The sequence below is a fragment of the Cupressus sempervirens genome, chromosome 3 (assembly GCF_028749045.1).
Source record: "Cupressus sempervirens isolate cs-2001-9-10 chromosome 3, ASM2874904v1, whole genome shotgun sequence".
Lineage (NCBI taxonomy): Eukaryota > Viridiplantae > Streptophyta > Pinopsida > Cupressales > Cupressaceae > Cupressus > Cupressus sempervirens.
In genome coordinates, this window is record NC_143120.1 from 829,857,460 (window position 1) to 829,880,612 (window position 23,153).

Sequence of the window (23,153 nt, forward strand, 5' to 3'; positions counted from 1 at the left end):
GGATACTTCGCTTTGACGATTTCAAATGCAAATAAGGGGTTGGCAGAAGTATTGAGTTGATTAGTCCAAAAGGTATGTCTTTCTATGCAACATATCGATTGCAATTTAGATGTACTATCAATGTCACAAAATATGAAGCATTGATTAGAGGACTCCTTTTTGCACTTGAGAAAGGGGTTATAGCTCTCATAGTCGAAGGAGATTCTTAGATGGTTATTCGACAAGTGAAATCACTATATTCTTGTAATGATAAGAGGTTGCTTGCTTAAAGGAAAAGGGTATGGGATCTACTAGATGATTTTGAAGCTTTGAACATAAAATCTATTCCAAGAAGGAAAAACATTATAGCAAATGCTCTAGCTATTTAAGAAAGTTTACTACAAGAAGTTGAAAGAACAAAATTAAAATTATTCTCATTCGAATTGGTTACTACTCTGTCTATTCCTAAAAATATCACAAACTTCCAAATTTTTTAAGGATCAACATATTCTTGAATTTATTATGTGTAGCAACCACTTTAAGGGACAAGAAATAGATGACACTTTGGATGATGCACCTAAGGATATTGTAGCTCAAGATGAAGATGGAATCTTGAATTTGAAAACTAATACTATTCCCAAGGGGATGATCGAGACGGAGCACATTTTGATCATGTTGAATCAGCATTTAATAAAGGACCACTAAAGAGAAAGGGACTAACAAATGCAATTCATACAGTTTAGGAATGAAAGATGATCCCAAGATGGTAAGAATTGGGAAAGTGTTCAGTCTACAAGAAAGGGAAGACATGCTCAAATTGCTTATGAAATTTAAGGATGGCATTGCCTAGAGCTATGAAGAACTGAAGACATATGACCCTTGAATTATTACACACAATATTGCACTCAAACCTAAGGCCCCTTTTTGACAAAGGCAAAGACCTATCAATCCTATCCTTGAACCTTTGATAATGAAGGAAGTCAAGAAGTTACTAGACACTAAGATTATTTTCCCTATGTGTCAGTTTGCATGGGTGGCTTTTTTAGTTCCTATACAGAAGAAGACTAAGGAGATATGACTTTGTGTTGATTTTCACAATTTGAACCTGGTATCTGAAAATGACAATTACTCATTGCCCTTGTTGGATGAGGTCTTACAAATTGTGAATAGTTTGAAGATGATGTCTTTATTGGATGGATATTTAGGATATAATCAAGTAATGGTAGAAGAAGAAGATTGGCTAAAGACTTCCTTTATGACCAAATGAGGAACCTTCACCTATAGTAGAATTCCATTTGGATTGATTCATGCAGGGGCTACATTTCAATGAGCCATGGATGAAGCTGTCAAAGGATTGATTAATAAAAGTATAGTTATCTATATGGATGATTTGATTGTCTTTTCAAAGGATCAAACTACTCACATTGTCAATCTAAGATAGGTATCCAATAGCTGTAAAAAAAATGGCATATCTCTCAATCCCAAGAAATGTTCATTTGGGGTCACTAAGGGAAAACTTCTAGGTCATATCATTTCTAAAGCTGGCCAAATAGAATTGAAGCCATTTTGAAGTTATCACCCCCAAATAGTCATAAAGAACTCAAGTCAAAAAGAACTCAAGTCTTTCTTTGGAAAGATAAATTTTGTGCAAAAATTCATAAGTGAATTTGTAGAGATAGTGTGTCATCTCAATGATTTACTCAAAAAGGTGGCTAAAATAGAATGTTTTCCTGAGGTCAAGAAATCATTTGAGGATATCAATGTAGTGATTTCCATGGCTCTAGTATTGGTAAGTCTAGATTACAACCTTCCCTTTAAGATATATTCATTTGCTTCTAAACATTCATGTGTTGGGATCTTAACCCAGAGGAAGGAGAAGGAAGATGAAAGACCTATTGCTTTTATGAGCTGCCCTCTCAGAAATGTTGAGTTGAACTATTCCAACCTTGATAAACAATCTTTTGCCTTGACTGAAGTGGTAAATAAGTTCTACCATTACATACTAAGGAGCAAGGTGTATGCTATTATACCAGATCTAGTAGTAAAGACATTATTGATGCAAAATGAACCTAGTGAAAGACGAGGTAAATGGATGGAGATATTGCAAGAATTTGATCTAGAGATCCAACCCATGAGATTAGTCAAGGGTCAGGGATTATTAAGAATGATGGCTGATAACTAAATTGGTGATGAAAAGAAATTTATGTTTGAAAATGAAACAGATATAGAAGATCAAAAGAAAATGAGAGTATCTCAAGTTGACATTGGTCAAGGTGTAGTGACTGATTTCTGGTACCAAAATATTGTTTACTATCTTCTTTAGAACTAGTGCCCTAGTTGGATGAATAGTTCACAATGTAGAGGACTTAAAATGAAGTGTGAATCCTATATGCTGCATGATAACAAGTTGTACAAAAGGAACTATGAAGGGATCTACCTAAAATGCTTAGGACATGAGGAAGCGAAAGAAGTCCTAGAAAAAATTCACAAGTATGGTACAAGGAACGATCTGGTAGAAGTAACTACTCATATGATTTTAAGATTGGGTTATTTTTGGCCCACGATATTCAAGGACACTTTTGAACATGTACATTCTTGTCATGTTTTCTAGACTAGTGCCAACAAAGAAAGACACCTGATAATGCTGCTACAATGTCTATCCTACCCCTATCTTGATGAGTGGCATTCAATAGGACCCTATAATTTTATGGCTAGAACTAAACACCCCCTACTCTAGTTGGCAAGTTGGGGGTGGTGCAGGGGGAGAGTAGGGTGCTGCCAGCCATAATATCAATCAAGTTGGTGAGCCGTGTGATGGGAGACCTCCCTACATGGTTTGGATAGCACTTTCAATTAGAGTGGGCTACCCCATAAAATTATAGGCCCCACATTAATATATTTAGGGGAAATAGTAGTGAGGTACACCACCACATCGACCATGGGTATTTGAGGTATGCCCCTTTGCAAAGTAGGGGCTAGATTTCATTGGTCTAGTCAATCCACCATCATCTACTAGACACATTTAGATTCTCACAGCCATTGATTATTTTACATGATGGACAAAAGCACAAACTTTCAAAAATTGCACTACTAAAGTGGTAATAGACTTCTTGGAGGAACACATTGTTACTAGATTTGGGATGCCATTTGCTTTAGTGTGCAATAACAAGTCAGCTTTTGCACCAGTATTCTTAACCGAGTGGGCATTCAAAAATTAGGTTATTATCAAGTTCTCTTCAAATTACTACCCATAAGGAAATGGGGTAGCATAATCTACAAACAAGAACTTGATCATAGTAATAAGATTGTTATTGAAGGAGAATCCTAAAGATTGGAATACTCAACTCTAATATGCTCTATGGAAAGATCTAGTTAGGGTAAAAAATGCTTTGGGGACTTCTCCATATTTGTTCATCTACAAAAGAGAGCCATTATTCCCGCTCAACCTTAGGATTCTTATTTTGAAATTCATGAGTGGGTATGTTGAAGATGTTGACAAAGTATAGATTAGAATGATGAATCTTTTAGAGATGGACAAGAAATAGACAACTACATTGGAGCACATGGCTAAACATCAAACTATTGTGAAGAGATGGCTTGACAAGAGGGCCACAAAAAAATTCTTTAGGATTTCTGACCTTGTTCTACTTTGGAATAAGGTGAAAGAAAAGCTAGACAACCACACCAAGTTTCAATGCTTGTGGATTGGTCCTTATCAGATCGTGAAAGTTCTCAGAGAAAATACTCTTAGGCTAAGTTCCTTATAGGGGGAATTAGTTCCATTTCTAGTAAATGGGAAACATTTGAAACATTATTTGGAAGCCTAGATGAATCAAAAAATAGAAAAAAAAATAGTTAGATTTTATTTCTACAACTGTGTTTATTTTCTGCAAGTGTCTCTTCTTTTAGTTGTGTCTTCACTTTCAGCCACGTGTTTTAAAAGTTGTGTCAATCCAAGGGGTAAAGGTGCATTCAAAATTTTATTTTGACATATATTACTAACTACTCTCTTGGTTCTAATTTCAAGAAGAGGTATTTCTTTGTCAAAACATTTGGATGATTTTGTGTCTTACACCAACTGAGGAACAGATGTTACTGGCAGTAATAGGGGGACTTTCAGTCTTGAGTTTAGGATTCTAGACCAACAAGTTCTCAACACTTTGCAAATTTAAGATTGACCATCTCAGGTGTTGTCAAACCAAGGTTGAAAGAAGCAAGGGATGATCCAAACTCCTATTGGTTCAAATAGAGAGGTCTTCTTGAAGGATTGCTAAGATCATTGTTTTGTGTGAGAGTTTCTAAGAAGTTCTAAAAGAGGAACACAAGGGATGTTCACCAAAGATTGAATCCAAGAAACAACACTGATGTCCTAGCTATACATTCTAAGCATAGTCAAATATAGAAGTGTTGGTGAATAGATTTGTTTTTTTTATCTTTTGTGAAATGATGACTCTTAATGCCCAGATTATGAACAATGTCTATTCACAACAGTTGAAAAGCCATTTTATGGTTATCGACTTTTCTCTAAATTGGTAGTTACAGCTCCCTATATGAATAATCTTAAATGGATTATGTTTGTTTCTACTTATCTAAAATAGGGTATGCTCTTAACCTAAGAGCAGGAGAGGCAAACCAAATTAAGCCTAACTAGAACTTAATTCAAGCAAGAAAAATTTCTCAAAATCAAAATAGATTTATGTATTCACACTTCTTATGAATTTAGAATTCCATCTACACAAGACTAAAATAAGTTGAAATCTAAATTTGAACTACAACTAATGAATTAGGAAAATTAACAGAATCCTTTCGTCATACGAAATATAAAATACTTATTACATCCATTTGAAATCTAGAAAATAGGGGAAATTGAACTCTATTCTTTCTTAGTTCTTTGTAACATCAAAAGGGAATACTACCAAATTACAGTACCTACTGGAACAAAAAATGATTTAAATGAAGTCCCATTCAATTGTCTCTACAATGAATAGTACTTCACACGAAAATTTTGCCGACCTTTGAACAATCATTAAATTTAATATATATAGGTTTTGAGAGATGACCATTACAATGGGAATTTCAGTCAGTTCATCTTCTGAAAATGACAAATGGCTAGATGCCAGTTTGTTGGATTTCAAAATTTACAAAAATTTGCAACATTTACATTAGAAAACAGAAAAGGACCATTGAAAAAGTCATTTAGACTTCTTTCCTTTTTCAATTTTTGCCCTATATGTTCTGGCAGCCACTATAATTGGGATCATCTCCTCGTGACTAGGCACATGTACATTGGTGAATCTTAAGAGCCACTTTGAATGCTCCCGAGCCAATTCCTTTACTGCACCTAGCTAACTTGTCAACTCTCCAACTGCCAAATGTATGCACCCACCAAGTGTTTGCAACTCTACCACTCTATTTTGACTACTTGAAGTCATTCTAGATAGATTATTCAAGTATGTGGAGAAGTTATTCTTCATTACCTCTATCCCAATGATAGCATTTCCTTGCCCACTACTTTGTGGATCTGTGTGTAACCCTTGCATGAGCTCAAATGCTCTGTCTTGGATCTTTTTCACCTTTTCCTTTGTTTCTTTGAGTCCTTCCTCTACCTCTTGAATCATTTCCTCCTTGAATTGCATGTTCTAAAGTCATTCGAACAGAGGCTCAGTCCCCTTCTTCAAAATATTTTCTTTAATTGCCTCTTTTGCCTTCATTTGAATGACCATATTTAGGAGAGAAACACATTCCTCACACCTTTCCTTTTCTGTAGCCAAAGTGTTGTGATTAGAAGTAATATTATCCTTCTCAATTTCTAACTGAAGGATAACATTTCCAATTTGATCAATCAGAATAGCTCCATCTGTACTAAGCTTCTCAATCCATTCTTTTTTGATCTGGCCAAAATGTCTATCCTTTTGGAGTTGTGAGATGAAGGCTTGCACTTCTGCTGTAGTAGGGTTCTTAGTAGCAGGCACACTAGTAATGGTTGCCAATGGAACAACTAGTTGCCTGATGAATCTTTTCAATTGAATGCCTAGCTTCCCCAAGATCAATTGAATGCAGAGTGAAGTCTTTTTGCGTCATATGCTCAATTCACCTTGCTTTGTTTGGTTTTGCTACCTCCAGAGTTAAGTGTCTTGTTTTTGGATCTTGTCTCAGAATTGACAAGGTATTCTGCTTTTTAGCTTTCACCGTGGCAAATCCTTAGTGAACCGCTTGGGATACAACATCTTTCAAAGGAACACCTTCATCTTTCCTTTTTCTCTTCTTTTCCAAAGTATCCTCAAGCCAAGATACTATACTAATCACTTTGGAGGCCGTTCTAAGTGACTCAATGCTGAACATCTTCTTCTTCACTCAAGTCGTTGTTGCTGTAGTTGCAGAAAAGGGGTCTTTGGATTTTGAGAAAGAAGCCGAGATGAACCTAGAGCTTTCTCTTCTTTTTGGGCTTTCTTTGCAAATTCATCAGAATAAGTAGATTCGCTACTACTACTTTTATCATCTTCGATCTCTACTATTTGAATAAGAGAACTAGTGGGCTTTAGAAGAGGAGTACTTACGGATGGTGTAGGGCTGTGATGAGGGGATAAGATAGGGCTGACATAAGGAGATGGAGTTGGAGAAGCTTAAGGAGATGGGGGCAAAGTGGCGTGTGGAGGTGAGATTGGAGGAGGGGATCCATTTTTTTTCCCTTTCATTCCCTTCTCAGCTCCCAGCTAAGCTCCAATGATTGGTAGCAATCCACCTTGATAGGTTGGGGCTATTGAAACATGCTTCTCCGAGGGCTGGTCACTCCCTCCCATAGATTTGGTTGGTCTTTGAGCCATTGTGGTAGTAGCACTAAGAGTGGCACTTTGAGATGAAGTAGGAGTAGCTGTAGCTTGAGAAGCCTGAGTAGCTTTGCTCTTGCTTCGGGCTTTCCTAGCTATCCATTCAACCCACTTCCTAGTTCTTTTGATAATTCTTGCCATCATGACATCAAAATTTTCTTCTATGTCAACATATGGTTTAGAGCTAATAGGAGTATTCCTCAATTTTGCCAAATATGTATTATTGTACATATTTTGACCGTCATCCTCCAGCCCTTCCACATCTAAATTTATTCCATATGTCTTTATCTGATTAATTGTAAATTTGGCAAAGGCGCGATCTTGGCTCTCCAGCTCATCCTTACAATTTTCACAATAATCCTCCATGGTTGTTACATGTTTGATCACGCTTCCAATCTGGAGCACATCCCTAGCATATCCATTAGGATCAAACAGGGGCCTTATTGCTTCATACTCTTCCAATTTGTATTTACTCTCAAATGCTTTGAGTATATTCTTTGCATCTGATCTGGTTTCACAGCTGTATGCTCCAAATTTTATAGGGAATTCATACCCTTTCTTCTTCAGGCTGGTGCTCAACACGTTCACTTGTATTGCTTGCCTCACGATCTCCATGAGCACGATCATATCATCTAGATACCTAGGCAGCTTCAGTGGGAATCCATCGAACGCTGTAAGACGCAAATAAGAAAATGATGAGAGTTGGATGAAGTAACTGCCAAATTGGCTGATGATTTCCATCACTTCTAGACTAAATCTTGGCTTCGAGTGCCCCTGTAGTTCCCTATGAATCCTCATGGTGAATGCATCATTTACCCAGATGTATTCTGCATAACTATTCTATAATTGCAAACATGGATAAAACTCATAAATTTTTACATTATCAAGGAAATCCTCAATTCTAGGGAGTCCCGACCATAATTGAAGAGAAGCCAACATGTATATCAAGAATGAGAACATATAAAAAGAATTATAAAACTTAGCTACATTGAGAGCCCTAGAAAGCTGTTCACTGACCTCATGGGCCCAGTCAATATACTGTGTGTCTGAGAAAATAACTTGCACCAAAAAGAAGTACTGCTCTACAAAATTAAAAGCTTCTACCTCACCTTTGAGTTGATGTAATAGAACCAAAATATCAACAATTTTTGGATTGAGGTCTGTGCCGAAGAGAGTTTTAGGGACTTTACTCTTAGCTCCCCTTGGCTTCTAAAACCAAGATTACATGATCTCCTTCCTCCAAACCATCTTTTTCAATGAGTAGTTGGACATGGCACCACATATCGTTAAATTAGAGAACTCCTCCCATTCTAGAATCCATAAGAAATTCACCACTGATTGTCGATTGATTGAAATCAACATTGTCTGATCAGGCAATAGAATCTGCCTTGTATCCAGGTTGTAATGATTGATGCATTCTAAAATTAACTCTAGGGCTTTTACTTCTACAGGGAACCCAGCTGATTCTACTAATCCGCTGGATTGGTTTTGCTCTCAATCTCCTTTGAAAATCATGCATATCATAGAAACAAAGTGAAGTATCCGTGAAAGTCGACCACTCTGACCTAATTCCACCCAATCCATCAAACCCTATGAATCTTGTTGCCATTTTATTTGATGTATTATAGAAAAAAGTCAAATAGTTATAGCTGACACAAGATGCAAATTCTGTATTTGAAAAATACTTGAAAACACTATCCAATGCAACAGTATAACACTAAGACGGTAGTTTGAGAATCTGTTACTTCACTATTTATAGAATAAACCCAAATTTGCCCGTTGAATTTCATAAATCATGCCACACAAGTGGAATTAAGGGTAAATCCATTGGATTAGTGGATATAAAGGTTATAAAAGATTTATCTTTGTCTTTTCACAATTTTTTTTGGCTTCAATGGTAACTTTCATTAATTACTGGTTTACTTTTCATTTCACCTATTTTTTGAAAAAACAAGATCAGAGTACTTTCTAGGGAAAAATCCGCTTACCTCAATTCTACTTGCAAACACCCCATCAATTCACTGATCTGCTTCCATTTCTTTGCCCAAAATAATCTGTAATCAATTCACGTGTTTACCATGTTCGCAAGAATGATTTTTTCTCAAATGCAGAAAATGGTCCTCAAGGGTAGAAAACTTGCAGTGGAGAAGCAGATGATCAATTTTATCCTTTTACTTTAGCTTTCACCTTTCAACCTTAAGCATTTTAATAAAAATTTAAAGAAGTATAAAAGGAGCTTCACGAAAAAAAATGGGGTCCACTTAGTAACACTATTTTTCCATTTGGGGCTTTGTGGAAATTTCCCTTCTAGGTGCAAAAATCCACAATGGAGAAGAAGAAACCTATTTTTTTGCCAATACTCATTGTCTCACTACCTTCGCCTTATTCTCTTTATTTTAAGCCTCCAAAAAACACAAAACTGACTTCAAAAGTGAGGGGTGGGGCCCATTGGATTTCTCAATTCCTTTACATATACCTTGTCAAAAAATTGATTATTGACTTCGAAGTCTACCGCGGAGAAGTTCTTTTTTGGTTTTCCACCAATGCTTATCTCGATCAATTTCCAAACCTTAAAATGGTTCTTGCTGTGAGATCATGAAATCACTTAACTGATCTTTTCTTAACATGATTTACTTTTCTTGAAGGAAGCTTATAAATAGCATTTGTCAGCCTTTTCAAAAATTTGCCTTCTGGGTGCGAGAACCTGCCGAGGAGAAGTCGGAACTTGATTTTTTGCCGATTCAATTTTCTTTAACTCCATATCAAATGAGCTGCATGGAAATCAAAAGATATAGCACAAATCGAGAATCTCCATTGGGGATGGCTCTAAACTACCCATAAAACTCATGACAACCAAGAAATACCCACCTGGGCTAAATGTGATATGGGAGAAAGGAAAAGATGAAAACTTGCAATGGAGGAACTCAACACCTAAAGAAGAAAAACCTAGTGACCCAACTTGATAGAACATGACATTAGTTTACTCTCCACTTTGCAAAAATTTGTATATGGTGGAAAAGTGGGGCAACAGTTGGCTGTGAATGGGGACTTGGGTAGAGTATGCCCAAGCAAAGGAACTTAGAACCTCTGGTTTCACAAAAGAAAATAAAGGGCAGCAACACAACAAAAACAAAAAAAAACAAGGAAAGTGAGCAAAAGACACCAGAAAGGGAAAGAAAACTAAGACACACATAGCACTAAGTCTAACTATGGTACATTACAGGGGTTACCTATTTTCAATTTGTAACTTGGTAGAGCTTGAGATCCTAACCATTATAAGTCAGGGATAGTTCTTCACCATCTTCATATGCTAATTTGAAAGAATTATTTTCAAATGCCTTTTGAATTCTGAAAGGGCCTTTCCATAGAGTATCAAACTTCTTATGCATTCCTTTTGGAGCCTTTCTTTTATCCTAGAGTAACACCATATCTCCCACCATAAATTTTTGAGGTCTTGTTTTCTTGTCGAAAAGTTCTTTTACTTGCATTTGGTGCTGTTTGATATGATCAACAATTTCCATCCTTTCCTCTTCTAGTTTATTCAAGTACAGGACTCTCTTTTCTAGACCATCCTTATAGACATCATCTTCAATTATTGTTCTGATTTTGCTTGTAGCCAATTCCAATGGTAGAGGTAGATTAGCTTTAGTTCGATAAACCAATTCAAAAGGGGATATACCAATTGCTCTCTTGGGTGTCACTCTATCTGCCCAAAGTGCCTCATGAATTTTTTTGTGCCAATTCTTTTGGTTATTTGACACCGATTTCTTTACAATATTGATCAAGTTCTTATTGCTAGATTTTGCCTATCCATTCCCTTGAGGGAAATAATCATATGAATGACTAACGGTGATCCCATACTCAAAATAGAAATTAGTAATTTCAATTGAAGAAAAATAAAATGCATTATCCATCACTAACTTGATGGGAATGCCAGATCTGACAAAAATGTTTTCTTTAATGAATTCACATACCACCTCAGAAGTAGTTTTCTTTGTAGCCTTAGCTTCTACCCACTTGGTGAAGTAGTCAGTTGTAGTTATGATATATTGATGACTTGCAACAGATGCAGGAGTAATTGGACCAATGAAATCAAGACCCCATTGCTGAAAAGTTTCTTCAATGATAATAGGTCTCAGTGGTAGTGTGGCTAATTGAGGGCATCTAGAAAACATCTTACACTTTTCAAAATTAGTTACCCATGCATATGCATCTTTGAACATCCCTAGCTAGTAATAGCATTGCCTTAGTATTTTGAAGGCTATAATTAAAGAAGAGAAGTGTCCTCGACATGCCTCATCGTGAAATGCTTTCAACAACTTTTCTTGTTGTGGTTTATCTACACAACTTAGGAATGTACCATCAATAGCCCTTTTGAAAAGCTTGCCATCCTAAATTATGTACTTGGCTGCTTTTAATCTAAGATCTCTTCTTTGTTTTGTATTCAAACCTTTTGGACATTCACCATATGTTAAAAGGTAAGAAATGTTCTCAAACCATGAATCATAGAGACCTACTTCCAGCACCAGTTGCTTCTCATTCGATTCTCCTAATTCATTAGTGGTTTTGTTTTCTGCAATTGCTCTGCATAGAGCATTTCCTCTTACCACCTTGGTAGGTTTAATCTCAATATCATATTCCTATATCTTTGCCACCCACGTGTTGAGATAATGGGTGTTGCACACATTGCATAATATTGTTATATTTTATTATTTTATTTTATTATGTAATGTTGTGCCTAGATGGACGTGCAACATGTAAAGATTCCCATGGAATATTCTTGATGAGTTGTATTGTAACATTGTGATAACATTTCATGTAATTATTTAATATTGGGGAAAAGAATTAAATGCCCAATATTAAATGCGGGGTCAGTGGGTTAGGTAGCACATGGTTTTAGCGCATGGTTTATGTAATACCACTTACTGGTTTTGTGGGACTTGCTACTATATAAGAAGGCACAAGGGTAGTTGTTGTAGAGAGAAAGAGAGTGACAAGGAGAAGACAAAAGGCAAGAGTTGAGCGGGACAAGGCTTGACAGGTTAGCCAAGGGAGTATTTGTGAAGGTTGGAAGCATGGCATGGGATGTGTCAATTCATGCTTGTTCACATAGTTTGCTCGGTTGTGGCTATGGCCATGAAGGCTTCCATGGTTGTATGGCAAAGGTATTTTTTGCTGAATAATACATAATGATGGATGCTTTTGGAGGCTGGGTTTTTCCCTCAATGAGGGTTTCCCAGGGTATATCTTGTGTCACAATTTTGTGGGTATGTTGTCTATTCTCTTGCATGTGGATTTTAATTTTGTGTTTATTTTAGATCTATTATGGGTTATGTGGAAATGGTTATATTATTTGTTGCCAAGTTTCCTTACACCACTCTCCTCTGACATTGCAACCTAACTCCTGTTACATTAGCACACTTCTTACCGTTGTATTTGGGACAAAGACAATAGAGTGTGAATGTAAGATATAGAAACAAAAATTCTTCAGTGCTCTAACTACTACATAAGCATGCTTTTCAATTTGTGAATATTTTAGTTCATCATTTTTCAAAGGTATGCTCATGAAAGCTATGGGATCATGTATTATTTCATCATTCTCCTACACAAGAATAGATGATAATGTATGTTTTGAAGCGTAGCAATAAATAATAAAAACTTGCTTGTAATTTGGATGACATAGCATAGGGGCATTAGCGACAACATTTTTTATATCTTGAAAAGCTCGCTTTCCTTCCTCACTCCATTTGAAACTTGAATTTCCCTTCATCATATCGATCGTATGCTTAGTAGTTTCTGCAAAATTGGGAACAAACCTTCTAAGGAAATTCACCTGGCCAAAGAAAGATTTAACCCCTGTTTTGTTTATAGGAAGACTTAGTCTTTGCATGGCCTCTACTCTGTCAAGATCAATTTTAATGCCTTCCTCTAACACTATATGTCCAAGTAATTTTCCTTCGGTTACACAGAACATTGACTTTTTTGGATTAAGAGAAATACCATGTTCCCTGCATTTTTGTAACACTCTTCTTAGATCTTCCATATGGTCTTTTCTTTGCTTTGAGAACACTGTAAGATCATCTAGGTCTATGTCTATTATTCGATCTTTCATATCAATGAAGGTCTCACTCATACATCTTTGGAACGTAGCCCCAATGTTGATCAGTCCAAAAGTCATCCTGTGATATGCAAATGTGCCCCAAGGAGTTGTGAACGTTATTTTATGTTGATCTTTCTTTTCTACTTTGACCTGGTTATATCTTGAAAAGCCATTAAGTATAGACATCATCTTAGATCCTACAACTGTTTGTAACAAATGGTCCCTGTTCGGGAGAGCAAAATTATCTTTGAGAGATGCGTGATTCAAGTTATGAAAATATACACAAATCCTTATCTCTTCATTCTTCTTCCTGACAGGCACTATGTTGGCTATCCAGGTAGAGTGATGGATAGGATAAATGATTCTTGCTTTTAACATTTTATCAACTTCTCAGAAAATGGCATCCGCAACCTTTCGATTATAATTTCTTTGCTTTTGTCGAAAGGGTATTGCATCTAGTTTGAGAGGAATATGATGTTTCACCTCTCCTCCTCTGTAGCTCTTCAGGTCTTCATAGCTCCAAGCAAAGACATCTCTATATTCTTCAAATAATTTCTTTGTAGTTTCTCTCTCTTCAAGAGTACAACATTTTAGAATATTAATCATTTTAGGACTATGGACATCTCCAATGTTCAATCCTTCATATTCACCCATGGTTGGTCCCTTTTCTATTCTTTTCTGCTTAACATAAGCATCATGTCTGTTAAACAACTTTTCCAGAGCTACGCAATAAGTGGGAATAATATTACTTTCCAGTTGGACCTCACCACTTTTTCTATGTTCATCATCCTCGCAAGACTCAGGCTCAAAGCTTGCTTTATCATTTTCTAGAAATAGTTGCAAACTCTGATCATCCTTAAAGACTTGCCAGAACACTATATTATCTGGGACAAAAGATCTCTATATAATTTCAATCTGATATTTTTTATCCTTAAAATCTTGATGTGGGAGTAACAAGGAAGCAGAGACTGCCAGTGAGTCAGCCTTTGTGTTCATTTCTCTTGGCGCGACTCTAATGGAGAAGGCGTCTAAACCTTCTATCTCATCCCACACCCTATTCCTATAATTCTTCAGTTTATGATTCTTCACTGAGTACTGTCATTTTATTTGTCTCACAATAAGCTCTGCATCACCTTGGGCCTTGAAGACTTTTATCCCTCTTTCTTTTGTAGTAACTATCCCCAATATTAAAGCTTCATATTCTACTATATTGTTTGTGTTACCAAACTCTAATTGAAAGCTAAGGGCTCAGCTTCTCCTTCTGGAGATATCAACACTACGCTAGCTCCAAAACCTGAGGAAGCATAGCTCCCATCAAATTCGAGTGTCCATATGTTAGAAACTTCTTTATTTTCATCAGGAATTTTCTTGACCTGATTCTCGTTCATTTGTTTACCTGAATCATCTTCAATAAATAACATATAACTACCAAATTCCAATTCTTGATATAAAATTTGAGCTTTGGGGTCATCCAATTTCAAGACTATGAATTTTTCTTTTTCTTCAGGTTCCAACTTGACCTTCTTATTACCAATAGGTATCACAGCTTGGGACCAGTCTAGCTTAATTTCTCCTCCTAAGTCTCGGCAGAAACTTCTACTTAAAAGGAGTCCATAACTTGCAGGAATATCAGCTACTAGGATATTTAACAGGAGTTTCTTTTCTGGATATGAGGCCAGAGCTACTTGTGCATCTTTAATCTGTCCAAGTAGAGGGACTTGCTTGGCATCCATAGAATAACATCTCCCATGTACTTTAGTAAGATTCAACCCCAAGGCTTTAGCTATGGAATATGGCATAACATTATCTGATGCACCTGAATCTATTATGCAATTACTGAGTTTACATCCATTAATATACAATGAAATATAAAAAGGTTCAGGCTTCTGTCTAGGGAAAGTCACTAAAATAGTAGAATCTTCTTGATTAAACAAGCCAAATGTTAAAGTTTCATCTTCGATTTCAATAGTCACATTATTGTTTAAGTCTGAGGTACCTCCTTTACATTTATCCACAAACCTCTTTAGTTCAGAAGGATGTGACTTTAAATAATCAATAGTAGAAATTTGAACTTTTGACTCTTCACAAAATTGAATGAAATCAAAAGATGTATTGTCCTTACCCATTTGTGAAGTGGATGTTCCTTGATCAATATGTATCTTACTCGTAGAAGGAGCAGATTCATCTCTGTCAATATGACTAGAGGTTTGATTATTCATTCTTTGTCCACGGGTAAGTACTTTGTATGAGGTTCCATCAATAGTAGTGTAACATTCACCCTTTGATTCAGAATCCGATTCATATTATAAAAATAAATTTCCAGAGTCACCATTTGAACAAGAATCAGGTTCTGAACACAGAGCTGCAATATTTAATTCATTAGTAGATAGCAATTGCATCATATGGATAGTCTCCGAAAAATTCTCACTGTCATGATCTATGGTTAAATGGAAGATGCACATATTTGATTTTTTTGGTGTTGCTTCAATTTGCAACCTAGGTTGTGAACCTATAAGTTGTGGAAATCTATTTTCATTGTTTCTTCCTGGTGAGTTTTGGTAATTCCGTTGATGAGAGTTATTGAATCCGGGTAATTGCTTTTTCATCGCTACTAGCTCATTAAACAAATTCTGAATCATCTCTTCTGATGATGTGGTATGACTAGAATTCCCTTTAGTTTGAAGTTCTTGTTTCCATTTTCCTACAGAAATTAGATCATCTTCACATTTAATAGCTTTCTTCTGTGTGTCAGCTAGATCATTAGGGCATGCTCTTCTCAGATCATAATTGATGTCTGGAGGCATAGCACTAATAAAGAAAGTTTTTTAATTATCAGGTGTGGGTCTATGAGCAGTAGGAATTCTGCTATTAATTTTATTGAAGTTGGCAATGAAATCTCTCATGCTCATAGTTGGTTGCTTCTTAATTGAAGTCAACTGTGTTAGCAAGGCATGCTCATCTTCCACAGTCTTGAACCTGGCTTCAAATTTAGTTCTCATCATGTCCCTATCTATTATTGAACCATCCACTAAACGATAAAACTAGTCTGTTGCATTATCTATAAGGGTCTCTACAAACAATCTTACAGCAATATCCTCATGTCCTGACGAAAAATCAAGTTTTGGCTTCTCCTCGGCGGGTTCTCGCACCCAGAAGGAAAATTTTTGCAAAGGCTAACAAATGCTATTTATAAGCTTCCTTGAAGAAAAGTAAATCATGTTTAGAAAAGATCGTTTAACTGATGTCATGATCTCACAGTGAGAACCATTTTAAAGTTTGGAAATTGATCGAGATAAGCATCAGCGGAAAAGTAGAAAAGAGCTTCTCCGTGGCGGACTTCAAAGTCAATAATCAGTTTTCCAAAAAGGTATATGTAAAAGAATTGAGAAAGCCAATGGGCCCCACCCCTCACTTTCGAAGTCAATTTTTTGTTTCCCAGAGGCTTAAAATAAAGTGAATAAGGTAGAGGAAGTGAAACAATGAGTATTGGCAGAAAAATAGGTTTCTTCTTCTCCATTGTGGGTTTTCGCACCTAGAAGGCAAACTTTCGCAAAGGCCCAAATGGAAAAATAGAGTTACTGAATGGACACCATTTTTCGCCGAGAAGCCTCTTTTATACTTCCCAATAGTTTTATTAAAATGGTTAGGGTTTGAAAGGTGAAAGCTAAAGTAAAAGGAGAAAATTGAACATCTGCTTCTCCACTGCGAGTTTTCTACCCTCAAGGACCGTTTTTTGCATTTGAGAAAAAATTATTCCTGCAAACATGGTAAGCATGTGAATTGATTGTAGATTGTTTTGGGCAAAGAAATAGAAGTAGATCAGCGAATTGATGGGGTGGTTGCAAGCAGAATTGAGGTAAGAAAATTTTTCCCTAGGAAGTACTCCGTTCTTATTTTTTCAAAAAATAGGTGAAACAGAAAGTAAACCAGTAATTAATGAAAGTTACCATTGAAGCAAACGAAAACGGTGAAAAGACAAAGTTAAATTCGTTATAACCTTTATATCCACAATCCAATGGATTTACTCTTAATTCCACTCGTGTGGCATGGTTTATGAAATTCAATGAGCAAATCTAGGTTTATTCTATAAAGAGTGAAGTAACAGATTTTCAAACTACTGTCTTACTGTTATACTATTGCATTGGATAGTGTTTTCAAGTATTTTTCAAATATAGAATTTGCATCTTGTGTCAGCTATAACTATTTGAGTTTTTGCTATAATACATCAAATAAAATGGAAACAAGATTAGCAGGGTTTGATGGATTGGATGGAATTAGGTCAGAGTGGTCGACTTTCACGGATACTTCACTTTGTTTCTATGATATGCATGATTTTCAAAGGATATTGAGAGCAGAACCAATCCACCCCATAACAGAGAAACTTTGGGGAAGTAGATTAGTAGAAGCAACTAGGTTCCCTATAGCAGTACAAGCCCTAGAGTTAATTTTAGAATGCATCAATCCTTACAACCCAGATACAAGACAGATTCTATTGCTTGATCAGACAATGTTGATTTCAATCAATCGACAATTAGTGGTGAATTGCTTGCAAATTCTAGAACAGGAGGAGTTATCTAATTTGATGATCAATGGAGCCATGTCTGAGTACTCATTGAAAAAGATGGTTCGGAGGAAGGAGATCATGCAGTCTTTATTTCAGAAGCTAAGGGGACCCAAGAGTAAAGTCCCTAAAACTCTCTTCGACATGGACCTCAAACCAAAAATTGTTGATATTTTTGTTCTGTTGCATCAACTCAAAGGTGAGGTAGAAGCTTTTAATTTTGTAGAGTAGTACTTCTTTTTGGTGCAAGTTATTTTCTTAGACACACAGTATATTGATTGGGTGCATGAGGTTAGTGAACAGCTTTCTAGGGCTCTCAATGCAGCTAAGTTTTATAATTCTTTTTATATGTCCTCATTCTTGATATATATGTTGGCTTCTCTTCAATTGTGGCCAGGAATCCCTAGAATTGAGGATTTCCCTGATAATTTAAAAAGTAATCATTTTTATCCATGATTGCAATTAAAGAATAGTTATGCAGAATACATCTGAGTAAATGATGCATTCACCATGAGGATTTGCAGGAAACTACAGGGGTGCCCGGAGCAGAGATTCAGTCCAGAAGCGATGGCGATCATCAACCAATTTGGTAGTTACTTCATCTAGTTCTCATCATTTTCTTATTTGCATCTTGCAGCATTCGATGGATTCCCATTGAAGCTACCCAAGTATCCAGATGATATGATCCTACTCATGGAGATCGCGAGGCAAGCAATACAAGTGAACGTGTTGAGCGCTAGCCTGAAGAAGAAAGGGTATGAATTCCCTATAAAAGTTGGAGCATACTATTGTGAAACTAGATTAGATGCAAAGAATATACTCAAAGCATTTGAGATTAAATACAAAGTGGAAGAGTATGAAGCAGTAAGGCCCCTATTTGATCCTAATGGATATGCTAGGGATGTGCTCTAGATTGGAAGCGTGATCAAACATGTAACAACCATGGAGGATTATTGGGCAGATTGTAAGGATGAGTTGGAGAGCTGAGATCGCGCCTTTGCCAAATTTACAATTGATCAGATAAAGACATATGGGATAAATTTAGATGTGGAAGGGATGGAGGATGACGGTCAAAATATGTACAGTAATACATATTTGGCAAAATTAAGGAATACTCCCATTAGCTCTGAACCATATGTTGACATAGAAGAAAATTTCAATGTCATGATGGCAAGAATTATCAAAAGAACTGGGAAGTGGGTTGAATGGATAGCTAAGAAAGGTCGAAGCAAGAGCAAAGCTACTTAGGCTTCTCTAGATGTAGCTACTCCTACTTCATGTCAAAGTGCCACTCCCAGTGCTACTGCCATAGTGGCTCAAAGACCAACCCAATCTATAGGAGTGGGTGACCAACCCTTGAAGAAGCATGTTCCAATAGCCCCAACCTGTCAAGGTGGATCGTTATTAGTCATTGGAGCTCAACTTGGAGCTAAGAAGGGAACGAAAGAGCAGAAAGATGGATCCCTTGCTCCAGTCTCACCTCCACACACCACTTTACCCCCATCTCCTCAAACTTCTCCAAATCCATCACCTCATGTCACCCCTATCTTATCCCCTCATCATAGCCCTACACTATTTGTAAGTGCTCCTCTTCTAAAGCCCACTGGTTCTCCTATTCAAATAGTAGAGATCAAAGATGATAAAAGTAGTAGTAGCGAATCTACTGATTCTAATGAAGTTGCAAAGAAAACCCAAAAACAAGAGAAAGCTCCAGGTTCATTTTGGCTTCTTTCTCAAAATCCAAAGACCCCCTTTTGTGCAACTACAACAACAATGACTCTAGTGAAGAAGAAGATATTCAGCATTGAGTCACTTGGAATAGCCTCCAAAGTGATTAGTATAGAATCTTGGCTCGAGGATACTTTGGAAAAGAAGAGAAAAAGGAAAGATGAAGGTGTTTCTTTGAAAGATGTTGTATCCCAAGTGGTTCACTCAGGATCTGCCATGGTGAAAGCTAAAAAGCAGAAGACCTTGTCAATTCTGGGACAAGATCCAAAAATAGGACACTTAACTCTAGAGGTAGCAAAACCAAACAAGGCAGGGCGAATTGAGGATATGAGTCCAGAAGACTTCACTCTGCATTCAATTGATCTCGGGGAAGCTAAGCATGACACAAAAGTGGGCCTATAGAGATCAAGTAACGAGGTGATAGAGGAACAACTAGAGGACCTCAAACTATCAAAAATCAGAATGACAGCAAAGATTGAGGAATTGAAAAGATTCATCAGGCAACTAGTTGTTCCATTGGTGACCATTACTGGTGTGCCTGCTACTAAGAACCCTACTGCAGAAGAAATGCAAGCCTTCATCTCACAACTCCAAAAGGATATACATTTTGGCTAGATCGAAAAAGAATGGATTCAGAAGCTCAGCATAGATGGAGCTATTCTGATTGATCAAATTGGAAATGTTATCCTTCGATTAGAAATTGAGAAGGATAATATTACTTCTAATCACAACACTTTGGATGCAGAAAAGGCAAGGTGTGAGGAATGTGTTTCTCTCCTAAATATGGTCATTCAAATGAAAGCAAAAGAGGTAATCAAAGTGAATATTTTGAAGAAGGGGACCAAGCCTTTGTTCGAATGGCTTTAGAACATGCAATTCAAGAAAGAAATGATTCAAGAGGTAGAGGAAGGACTCAAAGAAATAAAGGAAAAGGTGAAAAAGATCCAAGACTGAGCGTTTGAGCTCATGCAAGAGTTACAGACAGATCCATAAAGTAGTGGGCAAGGAAAGGCTCTCATTGGGATAGAGGTAATGAAGCATAACTTCTCCACATACTTGAATAATCTATCTGGAATGACTTCAAGTAGTCAAAATAGAGTGGTAGAGTTGCAAACACTCGGTGGATGTGTACATTTGGTAGCTAGAGAGTTGACAAGTTAGCTAGGTGCAGTAAAGGAATTGGCTTAGGAGCATTCAAAGTGGCTCTTAAGATTCACCAATGTACATGTGCCTAGTCATGAGGAGATGATCCCAATTATAGTGGCTGCTAGAACATATAGGGAAAAAATTGAAAAAGGAAAGAAGTCCAAATGACTTATTTAATACTCCTTTTCTATTTTCTGATGTAAATGTTGGAAATTTTTGTAAATTTTGAAATTCGACAAATTGGCATCTAGCCATTTGTCATTTTCAGAAGATGAACCGATCAAAATTCCCATTCTAACAATCATCTCTCAAAACCTATATGTATAAAATTTAATGATTAATCAAAGATCGACAAAATTTTGGTGTGAAGTACTATCCATTGCAAAGACAATTGAATAAGACTTTGTTTTAATCATTTTCTGTTCCAGTAGATACTGTAATTTGTTAGTATTCCCTTTCTGCATTACAGAGAACTAAGAAAAAATAGAGTTTCATTTTCCCTATTTTCTGGATTTCAAATGGATGTAATAAGTATTGTTATATTTAATTTGACAAAAGGATTCTGTTAATTTTCTTGATTCATCAGTTGTAGTTCAGATTTAGATTTCAACTTATTTTAGTCTTGCGTAGATGGACTTATGAATTCATAAGCAGTGTGGATACATAAATCTATTTCAATTTTGAGAACTATTTCTTGCCTGAATTAAGCTCTAGTTAGGCTTAATTTGGTTTGCCTCTCCTGCTATCAAGTTAAGAGCATAACCTATGTTAGATAAGTAGAAACAAACATAATTCCTTGAAGATTATTCATATAGGGAGTTATACCTACCAATTTAGAGAAAAGCTAGTAACCATAAAATGGCTTTTCAACTGTTATGAATAGATATTGTTCATAATCTGGGCATTAAGAGTCATAATTTCATGAAAGATAAAAAGAACAAATCTATTTACCAACAGATTTTTGGCGACTCTACTGGGGAAACGAATAGTCGTTTGATTGAAAAGCCTATGTCATGAGGAAAAATGGTACTACCTCATGAAAACATAATCCCAGTGCTCCAACATAACCTTGGTTTTCAAGAAGAACAAGAGGATATAATTTCATCCCTTAACACATTCATTTGGAGGCACAGAAGGAACACTGAACATTACCAAAATGCTAGCTAGATATTAGAAGAAGAAGAAAGAAGAGCTAAAGATTTTGAAAGAGCTGTTCAAAGAAGAGATATTCGGAGAGCGAAAAGACAATTTAGATAGTAAGCTTAGAGTTAAATCAAACCTAGTATCATGGAAAAATTTAGGTTCCTCAGGAGTACCAAGAAACAGGGTGGGCAAGATTCCACTTTTGACAAATTAACAGAGCTCGATTTTCCTATCTTAGAAGTTCCAAAGTAGAAAGGTGAAGGTAAAAGTCGTAGTAGACCCCCTTCTCCTGTTAGAAGCCAAGATGCCAGCACTTCATATTCCACTTGTCAGGTATTAGCACTTCACAGAGTTACAACCCTTCCAATTGTTAATTTTTTGCCATATACTAGTAGGACAATCATGGTTGCTCCATGGGCTGCAGCAACAGGGCCATTAGCACTAAATGCCTATCATCCACTCCCAGATGGTTCAAGGAAGAATTTCCCTAAATTCTCAGGGGATGGGAAGGTTACTATAGATGAGCACATTAAAGCCTTCTTTGCGGCTACTCATATATTAGGGGTGGGGCCCATTGGCTTTCTCAATTCCTTTACATATACCTTTTTGGAAAATTGATTATTGACTTCGAAGTCCGCCATGAAGATGCTCTTTTTTGGTTTTCCGTTGATGCTTATCTCAATCAATTTCCAAACTTTAAAATGGTTCTCGCTATGAGATCATGACATCACTTAAAAAATATTTTCTTAACATGATTTACTTTTCTTCAAGGAAGCTTATAAATAGCATTTGTTAGCCTTTGTGAAAATTTGCCTTTTGGGTATGGGAACTCGCCGAGGAGAAGCTGAAACTTGATTTTCCATCGATTCAATTTTCTTTAACTCCAGATCAAATGAGCTACATGGAAATCAAAAGATATAGCACAAATCAAGAATCTCCATCAGGGATGGCTCTAAACTACTCGTACAACTCATGACAACCAAGAAATACCCACCCAGGCTAAATGTGATATGGGAGAAAGGAAAAGATGAAAACTTGCAATGGAGAAACTCAACACCTAAAGAAGAAAAACCTAGTGACCCGACTTGACAGAACATGACATTGGTTTACTCTCCACTTTGCAAAAAATTGTATATGGTGGAAAAGTGGAGCAACAAGAAGAAAATAAAAATAAAAAAAGACACAAAGAAAAGAATGGTGTTAAGACTGAAGGATTCTAAAAGATCTAAAAGGGGTTATTTGATATATAGATGCAAATAAAAACATTACTTCATCCAAGAATCAAATGGAAACATTATGAATTACATGGAGAAATTATCCAAGGGATTACCAAGAAATTTAAACTAAAAGTGACATCCTTCTAAGAGCCCTCGAACTGATTCTCTCATCTAGTCAAGCAGAGGATCGAAAAATGACCTTCATGAAGGTTCTTAATGGATGTGCCAAGAAGGATGGAATATTGTTTCTGAGTTGTCAGAAGCTTTTGATAGACTACATCTTTGAGATATCAAAGGAAATGAATACACTAAAAACACATTGAGCTTTGATGTTTTGAATCCTAAATTTTTGACTATGAAGTCATTCAAGATTTTCTTGCGATGTTTAGGATTCAATTGGGTTCTAACACATGTTAGAGGAATGTTTGTTGGTGAAGAAATGCCTTTTTCAT